The sequence below is a fragment of the Strongylocentrotus purpuratus genome, unplaced genomic scaffold (genome assembly GCF_000002235.5).
Source record: "Strongylocentrotus purpuratus isolate Spur 01 unplaced genomic scaffold, Spur_5.0 spur5_scaffold_18, whole genome shotgun sequence".
NCBI lineage: Eukaryota > Metazoa > Echinodermata > Echinoidea > Camarodonta > Strongylocentrotidae > Strongylocentrotus > Strongylocentrotus purpuratus.
This window is the reverse complement of record NW_022145603.1, coordinates 15,281,862-15,287,268: the sequence shown is the minus strand read 5'-3', so window position 1 is coordinate 15,287,268 and position 5,407 is coordinate 15,281,862. Positions and strand designations below refer to the sequence as shown.

Below are 5,407 nucleotides of genomic sequence, written 5' to 3'. Positions count from 1 at the left end.
GCAAAAATAATGACCCCATTTCACTGTGGTACCTCAATTCATGTTTTACCTCTTTTTTGTTTTGTTCGTTTATTAACTTAAATATTTTTTTAATCAGAAAAATTGCACTGATCATTTAGCCCACTCAACAAGTGATATATTCATATTTTTAGTGTCCAAATAATGAATCATTCTCACCTCGACTTCAATGATCTTCATATTGTGCCCCATATCCCCAATGAAATTTCTATATTGTCTCGTTCTTTTCATTCTTGCATTCGTCGCCACTGATTTTTTTAAAATTTGCCCCCCCCCCCTCCCCCCATCAGTAACATTTTCAATACAGGGACCCCTTCCAATATTGACATTTCCATAGGCTCTATTACCCTCCCTCCCCCATCCACACCCCAATTACCTATGCTTTCATCATTTTGGCATTGACCTATTCTTTATTTAACCCCCCCCCCCCCATCTTTATTGTAAACCATTTTTTATACTATATTTATACATTAGTCTTGCCCACTCTCTTGTTACATTTCCGCTTTCTCTCTCATTAGGAAAGATGGTTAAATCTATCTCGCTGATGCCAGATATAAACAAACATCAAAAGGTCGAACACCATACTCAATTCTACACAAGACTGCATCAGCCCATCTCACCTCAGTCATAGAGCATTATCATTACAGAGTGCCTACATCATCATAATCACCAGCATCATCACATATATTTCACAAAATAAGAAAATGAAAAGAACAGAATTAAGTAGTATTAACTAATTTATTAACATCTATGAACTCATTTATCAACATATTTTGTTTCTATAAAGATCTTTTTGAATCCAACATGACATCAACAAAAGGATGACAAAAGGATGGGGGAGGGGGGGGGGGTGCTGTCTCTTGAATTCAAATTTTTCAGTTGTAAACGTTTACTGTAGATTTTGAGGAAAAAAATTCAATAATATCAACATGCTATTTTATTATGTAAAGCACAGGTATATACTGAGTTTTATGAGTACTTTATCTTACATTTGACATAATTGTTGTTTTTACTACTACCTGTATTATCATTATTATTACTGCTATTATCATGATCATTGTCATTATTGTTACTATTTGTAATATTGTTATTATTATTAATGTTATTAATTACATTACTACAGTATTACTATTGAACTACATCATTTTATTCCCCCCCTTCAATTTACTATCCAGTTCAGCATCCCTAATATATTTGTCAGAACTTGACTTAAGATTAAATATCAAACAACTATGTTACATGTACACGCATTTAAAAGAACAAATGATTACTTTCATGACCCTCGATATACCTTCTTCTTCTTCTTCTGGTAATCTTCAAAAGGCGTTGTAGCCTATCACGGAGATGAATTAATACTAAAGATTACAAGTGGTGTGAGGAAGATAGATTGTTTCTAAGTGGGATAAATGGGATAAGGAGAGTAGATGCCTCAGAAGTAGTCCCTGGCAGTTCTCTGGACTGTCAGCATGCACTATATTTGCTGGAAGTAAGTTCCATTAACTTTGGGACAGAGTGTTGGGCAAATACAAACTTTTCTGTACTAGTTTGGTCAGGGGGATTAGACCACCCTGCAAGGTCACTTACAGGTGGTTATCTCATCAAATCAGCTCTCAATTAATATAAGAAGAAGAGGATCATGGGGGACCAACAGGCACCGATTAGGCATTGTTTGCTATATAGAGGGCGCAAGTAGCTATAAGTAGTACAGTGGGAAAATTTTCAAGGGAGAGCGGAGAGACCATTGACTATCTTGTGCACCATTCCCAGTCTTCTTGCAGAGTGCCTTGTAGTTGTAGATATAGTAGGCAACTAAAGGTGCTGATCATCTCAGTCAAACTGCTAGTTCACTTGTGGTCCTCATTGTGAAGTAGCGTCCTGGACATCTGAGATGTTGTAGGGATACCAGACACAGGAACAGTTCTCAAGATGAGGGTAGACAAGGGACTTGTACAAAAGAAGCCTGGGTATCAAACCTTCTGCAAGGGACAACCTGCATAATAAAAACAAAAAGAGAGGAGAAATCAAATAAGATTAAAACTGCTGCATTATATTGGATTTTCAAAAATAGATCTAGTACCTCCCCACTTTTTTTAGGTCTTGCATTTAAATTTGTTAAAAAATGATAAACTTATGTCTATCTGATAGGGCCTTTTTTGAAAAGAAGAGTTTAGATGTATTTCCAATTATTTTAAAAGTAATTTCCAATTTATTTTAAGTTATTATTTGCTAGACTTTTGTGAACAAAAGTTTGTTAGATATAATGTAATATTTAGGGAAAAATGCCTTTGAGTACGTCTTTTAATATGCTGAGAGAATAAACACCATAGTTTGTCACCTAAATAAAAAGCTAGAGAATAAATGAGAATTACAAGATATAATGCAACACAAGATGACAGTTCCCCAAATCTTTGTATATAGTCCAAGTCGAGTGCGGTGTTCGCATGGGCTTAGATTATACAGCCTGAATATTTTCGAACTTCATACAAACATACCTTGCCAGAGTTCAACTTAGGTGTCCTGTTCCTGATTAAATCTACACCATAACATTTGATGATCAGGACCTGGTGCTCTTTGTTGCACTTCTGTGATCATTATCTGCTTCTTTGTTCCATAGGATCTACAATTTAAAGAAAAAATAAACTTAGTAAGGTTCCTGCTAATATCAAATGCACTAGTTATCAGTTTATAACTTTGTTCATGTCCTTTAATAGAGAAAGAAATATCCATATCATATGTAGGGTTGGATCCAGAATTCTCACCAACATAAAACTAAAAGGGGTGGCATAAAATCTAGACTCTAGATCTAGATCTAGACCCGTTCCTATGCCACATCTGAAAAAGGGGGCACAGAATGATTGTGCACCCCCCCCCCCCCCTCTCCATAACTTCCACATCATTTATTTGATCCACCTACACCAGGCATTTAGTCTTTCTTTATTAGAATGCATTAGGCCTAGAATCTAGCCCTAGATCTAGGCCTATACTAGATGTGGGGTTAAATGCTGTTTATATTTAAGTGCTAGATCTAGACTAGTCTAGATCTAGATCTAGACCTAGGCTCTGCTCACTGCTTAGCCTTAGGCTCTGCTTAGCCCGAATGTTTCTGTCTCTTTCGTTCGTTAGCCTCTGATTTGGGTAGGGTCGGCTGAAGAGAGGAGCCGACCCTACCCAAATCAGAGGCTAACGAACAAAAGAGACAGAAAATTCAGGCCAGACTATGCTATGAATACTAGCCTAGCCCTAGGCTTTACAGTAACACACTGTAAGTTATAGCCGCGCCAGCTCAGGAAACGCAGTCGCTTCTTGGTGGAGTGTTACAGCCGGCTAGAACCGGCGGATTGAAGATCATAAGAGACACATACATGTAGGCTCGACGAGATCTCATCGGCTTGGACTAGCAATGAGCCATTTGCGCAGTCTCCAACAGGTCCACATCTACGACCGATTACTATCGGTAATCAAGCTATGAACTGAACTTAAAATTATGAGATGTGCTCAATGAAATAACCTACGGTAAAATCCTGATATTTTCTAAAAATACTACCGTCGATGACTTAAATCAGAGTTCATTCAATCAGTTAATATTCTTTGGTCAGAAGAAAGAAAAGAGGATGGGGTAGGGGGTTAACCGGGTAATACGTTGTGACAATGCGGAGATCCCCTCACTGCAATGACGAACACATCACAATCATTTCAGAGATCTTCACACAAAATTGATCTTTACTTACTTTTTTGGTATCCGTATGGTATCACTTTGATGTCGATGTTTGCCTGAAGATTTTCTGCTTCACTGAGATGTACTTGACAAACTTCTATTATGATAGAAATTCACTTAAAAGAAAAATGTTTCATTGTTCGTAATTGAATAACTTGAAAGTTGCAGTTCATACAACCGCCATTTTCGTGCTCAAATCGTAGGGAATTCTGGGAATGAAAAAAAATGTTTTATGCATGACCTAATACATAAAACATTTTGTCGATGGCCAATCAACAAACAGTAGTTGGCGTATTTTTTACGTCATTGCTCATGAATATTCATTGACCCTCCAAAACCGTCGTTCAAATCGGACAAAACCCCCATAATGCATCCAATGCAAAACCTATGAAATGTCAAAGGTCACGATTTTAGTTGGCCCTCTAGTCCTCCTACGGAGGACATACTGTGTATGATCGAATCTCTTTGCCAGAGCATTGCTCGCTAGTTCGGACTGAGATAAAATCACAGCAATGTACCAACATTTACTTTTTCCACTGGTTATGATGTCATGAGTAGTATTCAGATAGTAACTGTATACTATTACCGAGTCTTCCTGACATCATATTGTATATTAATTATTAGTATAGATTTCTCTGTCTTGCACTTCACCAATTATAATACATCTCTTTCTTTCACCCCCCCCCCCCTTTTTCTCTCTCTCCTCTCTCTCTCTCTCTCTTTCTGTCTCTTTCTTTTTCTTACACTCTATGTCTCACTTTCTCTTTCTCTCTCTCTCTTATCTATTCTAGTATCTTATATTCTCTTCTCTCTTACTTCCACTCTCACCCCTTCCTGTTATCTTCCTGTTATTTCTTAAAACATCTTTTAATGTTGTACCCCCCCCCCCCCCCACAAACGAAAATACCCTTTACTTTTGACCCCAAAATACAAATGTAAATATGATAAACTCTTCTCTCTTTTTTTGCTATAATTGTTTGAGATTGCTCATATGATTGTTTAGTCCCCTATACCATATTAAACGTCTGTGCAGTACTTTCCAAATTAGATTACCTTCAGCAACATTTAAGTTAAACGTTTTGATGATTAGAAACAAAAACACAACAAATACAAATATATTTATATGAACTACATAGTCAACTCTTTTTAATTTCTCATTTGAAGCCCGAATAGTTTTAGCTTTGTTCGGGAATGTATAGAAACAGGAAACATACTGTTCTGCTGTATGAATGTGAACACTTTCAAGGGTAAGGGTGAAGAGAAAAGAGAGAGAAAGAGAGAAAAAGAAAGAGAGAGAGCGAGAGAGTGAGAGAGTGAGTAGGAGAGAGGGGGAGAGAGAGAGGGAGGGAGAGAGATGAGAGAGAGAGGGGGGGGGGGGAGAGAGAGAGGGGGAGAGAGGGAGAGATTTCCGTAAAGTCCTAAATTCATTCAAAATTTGTTTTTGCGCTTCCTCAAACATGGTATATGGGGAGTTTGAGAACGCAACCTATACAGATCACAATATGTGTATAATATTAGCAATATTCTTTCTGCATAGACCACAGTTATCAAGGAAAATAACATTTTACAAACCATTGCAAATTCGTTAAGTAATATGGAGGTAAATAATCCTGAATTGTAGTAATTAATGGAAAAAAACATACTTCAAAGCTAACCTTGTTGTGCGTAAGTTCC

The 5,407-nt window shown here is 37.2% G+C and overlaps 1 long non-coding RNA gene across 1 annotated transcript; it reads right to left on the bottom strand.

Moving 5' to 3' along the window:
* Nucleotides 1-1,141: 1,141 nt before the first annotated feature.
* Nucleotides 1,142-3,852, bottom strand: LOC115925445. Its single transcript, XR_004064723.1, has 3 exons — nt 3,747-3,852; nt 2,511-2,635; nt 1,142-2,008 (listed from the first exon to the last, which is right to left on the bottom strand). It is a non-coding gene; the product is annotated as an uncharacterized LOC115925445 (long non-coding RNA).
* Between the last annotated feature and the right edge of the window lie 1,555 nt (nt 3,853-5,407).